Genomic DNA, 16241 nt, shown 5'->3' with positions numbered 1-16241 from the left:
TGCAAGGCTATGGAGCGCATCATCATGGAACTCATTAACAAAGACATTGGAAACCTCCAAACACTTGACCCGACCCAGTTCAGCTTTGTTAAGGGCAGATAATGCCTACTAAACCTGGTTGACTTCATCGAGACAGTCAGCAAGGCCATAGATGAGGGAAAGGTGGTTCCCACAGCCTACCTTGACCTCGCCAAGGCTTTCGACATTATTCCCCACTCAGGTATTACAGAAAAACTCACCAGCCTGAACATAAACCCCTACATCTCGAGATGGATTGCCAACTGACCTACAGACAGAACTCACACGGAAAGAATAGCGGGCTCCAGGTCTGACTCTAAACCAGTCACAAGTAGTGTCCCGCAAAGCTCGGTCCTGGGACCCCTACTGTTCAGCATGTACTTCTCAGAAATACAGGCAAACACAGGAGGACTAGGCTAACCAAGTTCACCAATGACTGCAAACTGGGAGCCATAATTGACTCTCTGGCTAACAAGGACATCCTCCAAAAGGGCCTTACTGAGACGGACACCTGGTGTCAAAATCATGGCCTCAAGCTAAATGCCAAAAAAGGCATAGTCATCCCATTTGGGAAAAACAAAACACCCACGAATTACCACATAGGTGGCAGCCCCCTTAATACAGAAGAGGTAATAAGAGATTTGGGGACCCAGGTAGATAGTAATCACTCCTTTCACAATCATATTGCCAAAGTAATTAGGAAATTCTTCTATGTGGCCCATCTAATTACTAAAGGATTCACATTTAGAAATAAAGAGGTTATAGTGCCCCTCTACTCGTCACTCATTAGACCCATCATAGTGTACAATGCCCCATTTGGGATGTACCTCACAAGACACTTCCAACAGCTGGAAAGACCACAAAAGTACCTCACCAAGAGGATTACTGGCCTCAAACATATGTGCTATGCAGCCCAATTGAACAAACTCCGGCTGTACTCAGTGGCATATCGCTTACTCAGAGGTGATCTCTGCCTGATTTACATAGCCATGTCCAACTCAGAATTGATGGACATGCTCCATCTAAAGAAATCCAATTCACTTTGAGTCACGCACTCTAGTGAGCTAAACCTCGCCACAACAATAAATAGAACATGCTGGAGGATAGATTCCTGTCACAGAGACTCCTCATGCTTTGGAACTAAATTCCAAATTACATAAGGCAGAGCCCCTCACTAACACTCTTCAAGAGAAACCTTGACAAGTGGATGGGTAACAGAAAATACACCCCTGGGATCACTTCATTGGCTCTGCTTGACAGAGGATCAGTTAATTAATCAATGTGGTGGCGAAAGCCGACACACTCTGGCTAGGCTTATAAATGCCCTCGGGCAGATAGCCTAGTACCTACCTATGAACCTATGAACCTTTGATAAAGTGCGTTTGGTTTCCTTTATGTGAATCACATCATACATATGTTCATATATGCATCTCCTTAAATTTCTCTCAGTTTTACCTACATAGAAAGTAGTGCCGACAGTACAGGTGACCAAGCAAACAACCCCTTTGCTGGTACAGTTGTAATGTCCAGTCACTCTGATGTTATATCTCTGGCTTCTAAGTAAATATTAGTAGTATTCCATATGAATTCACATTGTTTATAGAAGCCACATTTAAAAGAGCCTAACTTCTCTTTACTATTTCTAAAGGAGTTAATGTCACAAATACTATTTTCCAAGATTTCTTTTAAATTTCTACCCCTTTTGCACACAAAGACTGGGGTTTCAGGAACAATTTTTTTAAACTTTGGAATATGAGTTAACACCTGCCAATATTTACTAACAATCTTCTCAATATCCTGAGAAATAAAAGTGTATGCAAAAGCTTTGTTAAAAGTCAATTTTGAACCCTGTTCAACATGTTGAATTTCCACAGTGGCATATAAAATGGAGGAATATTTGGTGTTACGACCATTCACAACTTCTAGCTCCAATTCATTAATTAGGTCTAATGGGCCTTCTCAAAAAAAGACAACAAAATCAATTTCCTCTATAAAATCCAAATTTCTAATCCTGGGAAAATAGATTAGAATACAGAGAGCTGTTTTGGCAACTCACACTGGAAGCAAACAAATTCCCAGGATTAAATGACAACATTTCTATTTCAATTGTGTTAAAAATTAGGGTAGCTAGACTTTGATAATAAGGGAGTTCTAAGCAAGGCATGAACATATGTTTTTACATATATATATACATATATATATATATATATATATATATATGTATATATATATATATATATATATATATATATATATATATATATATATACATATACTCATACATGTATTTATATTTATATTTACATTTATATTGATATATTGATATAGTGTTTGAAACATTTTACATTGTTTTGTTTTAAATTTTTAACATTCAAAGGGTTATCTTATATAGCTATTATTGTTTAATGACTTCTTTAGTTTGATTGTCTGGTAGTTTTAGTATTAGGTATGAAAGGAAGACGTTGATTTTATGGTACTTTCTGATGGTCTGATATTTTCAGATGAAAGTGCTTAACCTATACTTAGTTTATTATTTATTAAAGTAGTCTTATTTTTCCTTCTACTGGTATGGTTTTGCCTTGTTTTGTTGGGTTATTTATGTAAGGCGAGCTGGCACACATAAGTTGTGACTAATATTTTTGTCAACTAAATGAAATTAATGCAAGTATGTAACCTGTTACTATTATTTCTGCTTTAATCTTAGCAGGGTCAAAGCAGATACTTCTGTTTGGTAATGGGGAGGGGAGGCTGTTTATGAATGAAATGTGTTAACTGGCCCTGCTGTTTACTGTTGTAATTTTGGCTTTGCAAAATTATGCGTATTTTGCCAAAGTCAGCTGTCATATGAGCCTGTGTCTGTCTCTCAGAACCACTGGTACATTAGGCATTGGAATGACCTTGAATTATGACTAATAAATTAAGATAGTACAGTGGGATTTCCAAATCTCCTTACTTTTCACTTGGCATTGTACAAAATTCAGATTACCTGATACAGTAAAATGTATCTTTACTATACCATGTGTACTCATATTAGTTCCCACTGTAACATAGCTCCACCCCATTAAGTTAACACCACCCCTTCCTGGTTGGCCCAATCCCATTCAGGCATCTCCTGCAGCCCCCCTTTGATTTGAAGTCACCAGCCACCACTGACAACAAAACGAAAATTAGTTACAAAAGTATATTCACCAGCAAACTTAAACACAAAAGATAGCAGAAAACAACAGTAGTAGGGAGACAACAGTTTCACATACAAAACAATAAAATAAATACATAAATACATAAAAATAATCATTAATTCATTACTTAAAATAATCATTAATTTATTACTTATTTAACTGGCACATATAAATCTATTTTAGCTCCTTACTACTTTTCTGAGGTAGGCAACACAGGCTACTGTTAAGCTCCAGTGAGAAACTAGTGTTACTGAGAGGCACTCAATAATACCTTGTTAAGCACCTTTCTTATGCCAGGAAAGTACTTAACAAAGCAGTCTTTTTTCTTGATTTGTGGTATAGTCTCATGGGTACAGTTTTATAGTAGTGCTGTCCACAATGTCTAACAAGGGTATCCTTGCAGCAAAATATATCTAAACTGCTAATAGTTCACAGAATTGCATTACAGATGCAAAGGCTAGCCTAATCCCTACAGAATAAAGATGATAGCAAAGGCCGCATTGTCAACACAGTACCACATAGTATGAATAACTGTCACAGTCCTAAGTACTGCCCAGTCTGGGACAGCTATACTATAAACATAAATATAGCCAAAAAGGTATATTTATTTACATGGTTTAGTGAAGGCCACGTACCAATAGACACAAAATATGGTCATGATGCAGATAATGTGGTAGGGCTGGGCATGTGGCGGTGCAATGCATGCCACCAGCAGAGGAGAAGTGATGACAAAGTGAAAGCGGGAGGGTTATCAGGCAGAGGAACACACAAATGAATGCCAGGCAGGAATCCCTGAAGGGATGGTATAAGTACAGGACAGACAACATAGTTTTTGAAATGGGACCATGTTTTTTCATAGAACAGGAGTGGTTTGGTAATGTCAAGAGAAATGATATACAGAGCCTACGTAAGGAGCTGCAAAGCAGATGTATAAAATGTAGGGTCAGGCCTGACAACAATTAGAGGGAAACACAATTCCAAAGCAAACAAACCAGTGAAAAATGAACCAGGTTTCAAAAAAGCGCTCCAGTAAACAAACCACTTTATTCAAAACACGTCTTGAAGTGTGAAACGTGAACATACACTTTTCGTTGCAAACATAAAGCTAACTTCCTCAGAAGACAAATAAACACAATACATAAGGGTACTTAAATAGTAGCCTTACATCCTATTAGTCACTTAATCAATCTAGAATAAATTAAATTAAATTAAGTAAATTAAACGTGGGTTAATTAATTCACAAAACACAAGAAGAAATCAGACTCTCTTAAAAAAATAGTCGCTATAGTAACGATTCACTCTAGTAAAACCTTGTTTCAGAAGATGTATATGAGTGAAGCGCTGTAAAACCACACACTAAAAATTGGAACATACGTTAGAAACACATAGGCACAATCATAAATCATTACAATCATTTGTTCATAATTGCAGTAGTCCAAGAGGAACCAAATTTAAGGTAGAAAGGGTATATCCTATCACTAGACAAACTGGCTTTGAATATAAAAATGTAATAATGTAGTAATATATATATATATATATATATATATATATATATATATATATATATATATATATATATATATATACTATAAAATATTAATTTAATTTAAATACATTAACATATGAAAATAAATGTAAGTATGTATAAATGTATGTAAAAATATATATATAAAAAATGTACATATACAATATCAAATAACCATATAACTTAATTAACTAAACATATTCTTATAACTATTTATTTAATTTATTTAAATATTACCATAATATAATATAATATAGTATAATATTAAAATATTCAACATATTTAAAATATTTTTAAAATATTTAAAATATTTAAAATATTTAAAATATTCGATACGGGTCAAACATTATCTTAGATTCTTAAGTCTTAAGATGCATTTAATAGAAGACATTTCATTAATGCCAGGAAACTGATTGGCATTTGTTGCCAATTGCCAAATAAGTTCTTTCCTTTCCAATTTTAATGGCTCATACAAGCTTCTGGGGTCTTCAGCAACTTGATCAATAATTTTAAATTTAAAGAAATGACTTTCATTCAAGTGACAATGTCTAGCAAGGGCATTTTCTAACTTCTCCCTATTAATGCTATAGGTATGCTCATAAATCCTTTTGTGTAACTTTCTGTCGGTTTTACCAATATAGAAGGCTGCACACTTTACACATTTAGCCATATAAACTACCTGGCGGCTACCGCAATTAAATTTATTTTTTATTTTATAAGTATGGTTCCTTATTGTAAAGGTGCAACCTTCTTCAATAAACTTACAATAGTTACACATATTACATTTGAACATTCCTGCATTTATTGACGTGTTAGTGCCCTTAAATTGCAAAATTTCTTTAAAATTCAGACCTCTTTTGTAAACTATTCTTGGCTTATCCGGTAATAAGCGCCTCCAATTACTATCCGACGTTAATAAATGCCAGTTTTTGCTCAAAATATTCTTAATATCAAACGCATCCAAGTTGAAGCCAGTAATAAAACTACAAAAGAATGGTACTTTTACTTCATTCACTGTCATTTGTACTAAATGGTCATTTTCTAGTGGTAGTGTCCCCAATATTGGAATATACATTCCTTCCCATCTCTTATTCTTAACTTCAGTGATTATATTACAAATAAATTCACTGGGGTAACCTCTCTGGAGAAAAAACTTTTCAAGGAGTTTACATTCTTCAATAAAATCAGTGTCCCTTGTTATCATCCTTGCCGCCCTAACTAATTGGCCTTTAATGACCGCTTTTTTCTGATAAGTTGGGTGGCTACTTGAAAAGTGGAGGAATGTATTTGAATATGTCTCTTTCCTATAAATAGTAGAAACAAATCTTTCATTAACATAATCCTTTTTCAAGTCAATATCTAAATAGTTGATGGAATCTTTACTGTATTTGAATGTAAACTCTAAAAAGTCAGTACTACTATTAAAAAGTGTCATAAGATTATCTATACCATCTGATTGGCCTTCATAAAACATAAAAATGTCATCTAGAAATCTGGTATAAAAGACTAAATTATCTTTAATACTCTCATTCTCCAATACAATGTTCCTCTCCCAATGTGCCATTACTAAATTTGCAATACTGGCACCACACGGGGACCCCATGGCGACCCCGATTTTCTGATGGAAAATTTCTTTATTAAACAGTATAAAGTTATAGGAGAGGACTGTATCTATTAGTTCTCCAACGAGTTGGATTTCACTAGTGGGTGCCCCTAATAATCTCAACATGTCACTGACCCATTCTATTGCCTTACTATGTGGTATACACGAGTAAAGGTCTTTGACATCAACTGTGACAAAAAATCCCGTACTTGAAAATTGTAGGTCGTTGATAGATTTAAGAAAAGACCATGAGTCTTTTGAAATCTGCTTTTCTAACCTAATATATTTTTGAAGAATTTTGTCTATCACCTTTGCACAGGTATAGGTCATACTGTTCCTACCATCGACCAATGGCCTCATAGGTGGATCGTCCAGATTTTTATGGACTTTGGGGATCCCAAATAATACCGGTGTTTTTACACACGGTTGTTGTAAGTAATTATACATATCATTGTCAATCCTTCTTTCTATAAACAGTTCCTCATATAGGGACCTAATTCTGCTAAATGCTAAATTCATTTCATTCAAGGATGATTTAGAATAAGTGTTAGTTTCCAAAATCATTGTCATTCTATTTATGTAGTCACTGTTAAACATTATAGCCAACCCTCCACCTTTATCGGGCTTCATTACGCGAATAGGTGCTTGCTTTTATAGGTTAAGTAACTCTCTTTCTTCTCTTGTCATATTAAAGTTATACCTATTTTTAATTTCCTTCAAGTTCCACAGATCTATTTCCATAATTCTTTCGAATAATATTAATGAAGGGTGGAGAGGGGGGTTGTAGACACTAGACACAAAAAAATCAGATCTTTCACTGAAGTCTCCCCCCATCAGAAATAGTAAATTTAACTTCCTAGTGAATAATTTCAGGTCTATTAAAGTGTGAGCTATATTAAAAGTAGTAGTTGGCACAAAAGTATAGCCCCTACTCAGTAAATCCACCATTTCATTACATATGGAAAGGCTAGTGTAATTGAAAATCTTAAAGTCAGCTTTTGAATTTGTAACAACAGTACATTTTGGGTAATCAGGTAAGGGTGCCATAGAAGTCACAACCCTTACTACCACTTCTTCCTCCTGTTCCTCATATTCCTCTTGTTCTGGTAATTCGAACTCGAGGCTGGACTCCGAAAATTTTGGTTTCCCATTCTTTTCGAATTGTTACCCAGACCATTGGTTCTATCTGGATTAACAGAGTCTCTCAAGTTGTTCGCTCCTTTATAGTTTCCTTGCTGAGCTAACCTCTCGCTCCTCCTAACACTGTTATCAGTGTTTGGTGTTGACTCATGTTGGGGTGCTATGTCAGTTTGAGGTTGCTGCATATTAGAACTCCCTTCCGGACCAAAATGGGTCTCAATATTGTACAAGTTATCATGTTGGTTAGGGGCTGTATTAGAAGTTTGAGGAGGGTGGGGGTAAGCTTTACCCTCACCATAGTCTTTCAAATCTCTATTGATTTTCTTAGTCTTGGTACCATTCATTTTCGACAGATGATCGTCAATACTTAAAAAACATCTGTCGTATTCGAATTGGTACCTTCCAAAGTTAATGTCAGTTTTAATTAATTTGTCCAGTGTTTCTAACTCGCCCAGCAAGGTATCAACCATTTCTTGGTAGTACACACAAAAAACGTCAAGTAGTTCCATACCATGTCTGTCGAATAGCGCTATGAGTGCACTATGAAATGGAGAACCTTCAGTCAATCCTACAGGAAATTGCCAGTGCCTCAAACCTTTTGGAACTATCTTTAGTTTGATGCACTCACGAAAATAGGCAATTTCCAGCTGCAATTTCCGTGTTTTAAAAAGTTTTTCGTCAAATAAGCTAAGTTTTGAGTTAATGTCGTTGCTTACCTCAGATGCTGTGGGTGGAATATTATTTGGTTGCAAGCCAGAAAACGTAAAAGTCTTATGAACCCAAATGGAAAGCGGTTCACGCTCAACAAGCCGTGGGTTCTCTAACCCTACCCCAGCATGAGCATTCGCTGATTCGCTGAATCTCCTTGTGTTCTAGGTCTATTAATGCACTGAAAAGTGTCCGAATTATATGCTGGACCTATCGGCGCCAAAACTCCTTCAGGTAACCGGCCAGCCATTGATGTTACACGTTGTGAAAACCGGTTAACCTCATCCATGCGTTGTGAAAGTCGGTCGACTTTCTGCGTAAGCAATTCAATCAGGGCAGTAAGATTCCCGTCGCCCTCGTTTTGATCCGTAGTGGATGTAGAAGTGCTCGCAGAACCTGATTCCATAGTAAAACTAGCAAAACACAATTCCAAAGCAAACAAACCAGCGAAAAATGAACCAGGTTTCAAAAAAGCGCTCCAATAAACAAACCACTTTATTCAAAACACGTCTTGAAGTGAGAAACGTGAACATACACTTTTTGTTGCAAACATAAAGCTAACTTCCTCAGAAGACAAATAAACACAATACATAAGGGTACTTAAATAGTAGCCTTACATCCTATTAGTCACTTAATCAATCTAGAATAAATTAAATTAAATTAAGTAAATTAAACGTGGGTTAATTAATTCACAAAACACAAGAAGAAATCAGACTCTCTTAAAAAATAGTCGCTATAGTAACAATTCACTCTAGTAAAACCTTGTTTCAGAAGATGTATATGAGTGAAGCGCTGTAAAACCACACACTAAAAATTGGAACATACGTTAGAAACACATAGGCACAATCATAAATCATTACAATCATTTGTTCATAATTGCAGTAGTCCAAGAGGAACCAAAATTAAGGTAGAAAGGGTATATCCTATCACTAGACAAACTGGCTTCGAATATAAAAATGTAATGATGTAGTAATATATATATATATATATATATATATATATATACTACTGCAGGTTTTTACTAGAGTGAATCGTTACTATAGCAACTATTTTTTAAGAGAGTCTGATTTCTTCTTGTGTTTTGTGAATTAATTAACCCACGTTTAATTTACTTAATTTAATTTAATTTATTCTAGATTGATTAAGTGACTAATAGGATGTAAGGCTACTATTTAAGTACCCTTATGTATTGTGTTTATTTGTCTTCTGAGGAAGTTAGCTTTATGTTTGCAACGAAAAGTGTATGTTCACGTTTCGCACTTCAAGACGTGTTTTGAATAAAGTGGTTTGTTTATTGGAGCGCTTTTTTGAAACCTGATTCATTTTTTGCTGAACAATTAGAGGGACCAAGGAATGTAAATGTGCAAACCCAGTATGAACAGTGGTGAGGAGTGCATAGGATTATGAAACAAAGATTTTATATAACACACAGGGAGAGTGTGTGTGTGTGTGTGCAGTGTCCATGCATATGTGTAACTTGTCTATAATGTTTAATTGTCATAAATGAGGATATCAGTGTTCAGAGACACAGTGCAACAGTCATATGTTATCCTTTGCATTTAACGCACAAGTCATGCATGAACCAGATGAATAATATATGGCTGCATAAAACACAGCTATGTCTAACAAACATGTACGGGCATAAATATGAGCTGTAGTATACAAGTTGACAATCTATCATGACTAAAGTTAATTGCAGCTTTTGATTCCCTCCACAGGCATGCAAAAGCAGGCATTTTAGACAAGTTTGCATTACCGTATGTATTATGATTAGTACACTGCTTTCCAAGCCAACGGTATCAATGATTAACAGCAGAGTAGAAGTCACTGCCCCTCTGACATGGACCTTCAGGTATGCAAGATAAATACTTACTGGCCAAGATATACCATATGGTGTACTTAGCTGCCAAAGTCATCACTAGCACAGATAAAGTGTAGAATAGATCATCTCCAGACAGGCCAATGTAGGAATGCTTGCAAAACTTATACTGGCATCCATAAAATGTACAGTATGTAGCTGTACAAGCAAAGGCCAACCAATGGTCAGGCATTTGTGTATGCCACAAGTGGTTCTACAAACAATACATAAACAATATGCAGTGAATTGGGAAAAGGTTGGAAATCTAGCTGATGATACAAAACAGGCATTAGGGCATTAGGGCAAGTGCTGTAAGATATACAGGGTATAACACTGACATGTGCACACAGTCCAGATTTTAAACGCTAAGGCATCTTTTCTGACATGAAGAGGTTATAGAAGAAATCTTTCTGACAAGGGTGGTCATGTAGCACATCTCCCTCCAATCTCTGTAGGATCCCTGAATGTTCTTATTTAGCTATTGTGTACTATTGCCAAAAAGATTTAGAAGAATCTTAAAATCATTTTGGATATACTGACAAAGCTTGGCAGGATCTTTTCAAAATAATGCTGTCTGTAGCTAAGAAAAGTGAGGCAAAACTCCCCAAACCAAATCAGAAACAAGGAAACCTAATAATAATAGATAAGAATATAAACCGATGAAACACAGAAAATGCAAAATTTAAATAAATTAATTAATTAAAATGTTTTTTGGGAGGGGAAATATCCCCATTTGCTCAAATATACTGTTTCTGAGATGACACCAATTTGGAGAAGCAAAATGCACTGTAAAGGGCATAGTTCAATTCTCCTCTTCATCTAAGTAAAACTAATCTTAGACGCATTATTACTTATTACATTACACTGAACAAAGCAATATAGTGCAACACAAACTCAATGAAATGTATCTTAAGTGGAACTGAAGTGGGAAAAGTAAATATGACCAAACTAGCAGAAAGGAAACCCTTGGCAAACTCTGATCCTACGTGTCTGAAAAGTACATATTACAGCATAGAAAGGTTTGGCTAAGAAATTATTTTACTGGAGGAAGCCAGCCAGATGGTCTAAATAGATCTCTATTTTCCATTTTATATGAAAGACTGGGTATGCCAAATTATTAGTTGTATTTTTTGACATCCTCATGTCATTTATTTATTTATTTTTTGCTGGATACACTATGAAGTGACCCAACTTCTTTATGGGCATCAATAATCTGGAAATAGTTTGTTAAAGAACATGGTATGCATGGATTCCTTCTTTTGCTTCCTACCCTTAGGCAGATTTCTGCTTACCTCACACTCTGGATAAGTTGGCAAAACAAGGATTAAGTTTTTTTTTTTTAGCTATGTAGCTATGCCTATGAAGAGCAACTAATAGCTGCTGTATTTTAGGCTCATTGTGATAAAGGTGAGGTCAGTGTACCTTTAGGAAATTCTATTGCCTTTGTTGTAGGGAGGTACTGTATTTTGTTACTCATCTGTCACTGTTGGAATTCTAATATATACTAAGTTTAACCATTTTTGTTCAAACCTCTTAAGATTTTGTTTTTCTTTTGCTTTTCTTACCCTTGTACTAGAGAATTTGATGGATGACAGACACAAGAACAGACCTGCAGTCCTTTACATGGGAGAGGCAAACTGGATAGCTTTTGTCTGTACATTTGTGGGAAAATGGAGGAGAGGAGTAGCCCTTGGATGGAATAGACAAGTGCAGGAAGGGGTTGAGGAAAACTCTGAGTATTACCAAACAGCAGGGGGTCTCCCAGATCACTTAAATGACCACTTTGTAACGTACTTGCTGAGAAATTACAGTAACCCTACTAAACTAATCAACGCCCACCAAGTTTGTAACAAGAACAATTCTAACTTACAGATTCTACTTAAACTTCTTGAAAGAAATAGACTGGGTTCCTCTTAAGCAACTGCCTTTAGATGCTGCTGTGAAACACTTCAATGGCACCTTACTTAATATTCTAAGCAGACTTGCACCTCCAAGAACAGTTCGTGTCAAAGCCAACTACACACCATGGTTAACCCATGACACTCATGCCCTCCTAAAACAAAGGGACAAAACATGGCAGACTTGGGCTAAAAATAAATCCCTCCAAAAACGTTTAATTTAACAGCAACTTCGAAACAGTGCCAAACACCAAATTAAACTAGACAAACAACACAACTATTCTAATTTACAATGGAAATACAGAATGAAGCCACAAAAATTCTGGGACACAATCAATAACATACTTCATCTTGGCCAAACCACAACCCCCCCCCCCCCAATATACCTGATAACACAAACAGTATTGCTGAACAATTTAACATATTCTTCACTGAAAACATTTTAGCACTGACTAATAATAGTAAGTCTCCCACAATGCCAACACACAACAATAAAAGCAGTATTGTACATGCATTCTCATTTCAGACAGTCCCAAAACAAACTATTGCAAAACTATTAAAGAAGTTGAAACCAACTTCACTGGAAGCAGATAACCTGCCAGGAGAATATCTAAAATTAACAGCAGATGTTATTGCCTTCTCTGTGTCAATACTTATAAACTGCTCTATAACAGAACAGTATGTCCCAGCTGTTTGGAAAATTGCATGTATTACACCATTACACAAAGGAGGCAAGTCAACAGAACTAACAAACTACTGGCCCATTGCTATACTTTCACCACTTTCTAAAATTCTGGAAATTTGTATCCACTTTCAACTTCTTAAACACCTTCTAAACAATCATCTCCTCTCATTGACACAGCATGGATTCCGACCATATCATAGCACTATTACAGCTCTTCTAAGTTTCACTAATACTATAAATAAATTCAGAGACAATGGCAAAATAGTATCTTCATTCTTTTTGGACATGTCTAAAGCATTAGATACAGTTTCCCATCCTAAGTTACTGTCCACTCTGAATAATCTTAATATCAACTCTGATGCTGTTAACTGGTTTTAAAGTTATTTATCTAGCCACCAGCAAGCTGTGAAATGGAAGCAAGATCTATTCACACTCTTTCCTGTTACACTTGGAGTCCCTCAGGGTTCAATCCTAGGGCCCCTCCTCTTCAGCATATTCAATAATTATCTTAATACTGCCTCCTGTCAAACATCTGTCATACAATATGCAGATGATTCAACCCTCATATGTGCAGCATTCACAATAATCCAACTTCTTACAGTCACACAAAAAGCCTTCTCTGATATTGACACGTGGCTAGCAAACTCACAACTCATTCTCAACTGTAATAAAACTAAACTTATGATCTTTCATCCATCTAAACCTACTAACCTCCCAGCTAACTTTTATATCACTGCCAGCAATAATACTAGGATTTTCCCAGATTCCCAAACAAATCTGTTAGGTATCATAATTGACAACAAACTAAAATCTGACATACACATTTCTAAACACAATCAAAAAGGTTCACAAGAAAATGGGAACAATGTATAGAAACAAAACATTCTTAACAGATGCTACAAGAATAGCCATAGGTAGAGCCCACCTTCTCTCCTCACTCTTATATACATGTCCTACACTTACCAAGCTCAAAAAGTCAGAACTAAGTAAATTAGAATCATGTTTCAATAAGGTTGCCAAATTTGCAACAGATTCCACACATTCAACCCATCACTGTCAATGCCTCAAAAATCTTTCTTGGTTGGAACTACCTCATATTATGAACTATAACCAGTTATTAATGGCTCACAAAATAATGCACAATCCTGACAATATACCTTCCCTAAAAATCTTCTACAACCTTACTCTAACATTCGTACTCTTTGATCATCTAACAAAGACTTACTCCAAGAAACCAAAGTATCCAATACAGCAGACAACTCTCTTTACTCTAACTTTGTTCCCAAAATTTAGAATACCCTTACATAGTATTATATCCAAAAGCAATCTTAATCATTTCAAAATATCTCTCAAAACCCACTTATTTGAATCCTGGCTTAGCACATGTAATACTCCAGGTTAATTATTAACTTAGCATTACTTATACAATTTGACTGTACGTACCAACTCTGTTAACATACACTACTTTGCCTAAAAGATTCTCCCTACTTAATTTCCTAACTAATGTTATGTTCCTCCACATATATAAGTTCAACCATGTATTTGTCTATATTCAAGTATTTAAAGTCTTGTTCTATTTGATGCTATGTATATATTTTTGTTTTTACATTTTTATCCTGTAAATCTGTTAACACTCATTTTTTGTCTATAATTTCTATTACTTGATGTTATGATTTTGTATGTAAGCTTAGGCTGGAGCTTTTCTCCCCCTGGCCTCTGCTGAAAATGGTCACTGTCCCAGCTGGACCATCCCAGTAAACAGATGTAAAATAAAGAAATAAATAAACTAGGGTAGGTTATTAACTAAAAAAGTCCCCTTGGGAGAAGCAGCCAGTAGCAGAAGCCCCTAGGTTTCCCTTAAGATCCATGTCTTATGGACGCCTCACGGATTTTGAAACAAAACAGGCCAAGTGATTGTGGTGGAAGATCTTTGGCTTGTATTCCTTTGACTTTAGCAAAAACTCAGGGGTTATACCCTAATGAAGCTTCCTGCTAGAGAGGGTGTGGTATTCTGCACATGGCTTCATGCATCTCTCATCTAACCATCTGGTAAGGTTATACTACTGACTGCAGAGGTACAGTAGGTCTTTTGAAGATCTAAATTTAATAAAATTAGTCTAGGCAGTTAAATAATTTGTTAACTGTGAGGACAATGTAGTAAGACATCTTTAATCACAGAGTAAGAGAAGGCTGTGCTGGAGACATTGATTTCTGTTGGAAGGTTCTGTAATGAACACCAGTGAGACAGAAGAATAAACTTAGGTGCTTGAGTTAAGGGGGGATATGTTTGTCATGTCTCACAAACATTTTTGGAAAAGCTTGATCTGTTTTTGTTGTTGGGGTGAGATTCTATTGTATAGCAGTGTTTTGAGGTGCATGGAAAACAATATCATTAAAATGTACTTCATATAACTGTGGGTACAATACACAATATACGCAAAATCTGTATGTTTTATCATGGATAACATGTCCTGTAATGGGTGGCTGGTTCACCACTGATTCATAACAAAGCAGCTCTGAACTACAATTAAAAAAAAAAAAATGGAAAAAAAAATGTATGGCATGACATCATTTGCTAAGAAACTTGTGGGTCCAAAACAGATTTTGCAGAGATAATAGCAGATGGAGTCCCATATCCAAACTGAAAATAATACATTTATTTAGACCTGAACTGTTTTTCCTCCCTTTTTGCTTCATATCTCCTGGCCATCCCAATGCCCTGATCATAGACAAGTCTATCAGCTCCTCCTTCCAGCCCCAGACTGTTTCTGACTTTGGATTGGAATCTATGTGGATCTGAAAGACATCCTGGCAGATCATGCCAGTGACTGCTTCTGCTGGGGGGAAGGGATTTTTTTTTAATTACCTATTTTGATTTTCCCCATCCCTTCCCAAGCATCACCTATTCTGTCTGAGAGCTGCTTCTCTCTATGGACTGCACTTCCCTTCAGGGAACACCCAGACAAACACTGTCCCTCCAGGATAGGCACACCCATCCCTCTCTGCTGCCACCACAGAAGCACAATCAATTAACTGAACCCAAGTCACCTGGGCCATGGTTAGGGCATTATCTCTCTATGCCACAATGCTGGTTATTTAGAACTGAACTACTGAACTATAAAATCATCAAGCAACGAACCTCTGTTATTGCAGACCATAATCCAGAAGGTCAGGAGACATCTTGTTAAATTATTTAACTGAACTTAGAATATTCTTTCAGCATAGTGAAGCATGTCAACACATTTTAAAATAAGGAGACATGATCATTAACCAGTGAATCTGTGCTCAAGTGTGGTAATTAATTACCTTAATTAATGACATTTTAAATAATTCATCTATACAGATTCATTGGTCCCTTAGTCTATAACAAAATGGACAGAGAAGTCATTCTCAAAGACACAATGCTGTGCTGAGGACATGATTTATTCATTTGTGGGGGAACAGTAAATGTTTTGCAATGTAGGCAGAGTTAACCCTTAGCAGAAGAGAAGTATCACACAGAGTTTAGAATAGTTTAGGTCTTTGAGAGGGGTTAGTGTTAGTGCTATCTGATCATTAATCAGAACTTTTAAGTATACCAGTAACAGCCTGAGATAATGTAATGTCTTTTAGCAGACAAGAACCCCA

The sequence above is a fragment of the Protopterus annectens genome, chromosome 1.part0 (assembly GCF_019279795.1).
Source record: "Protopterus annectens isolate FY-2018-M chromosome 1.part0, PAN1.0, whole genome shotgun sequence".
Taxonomy (NCBI): domain Eukaryota; kingdom Metazoa; phylum Chordata; order Ceratodontiformes; family Protopteridae; genus Protopterus; species Protopterus annectens.
This window is presented reverse-complemented; position numbering follows the sequence as displayed.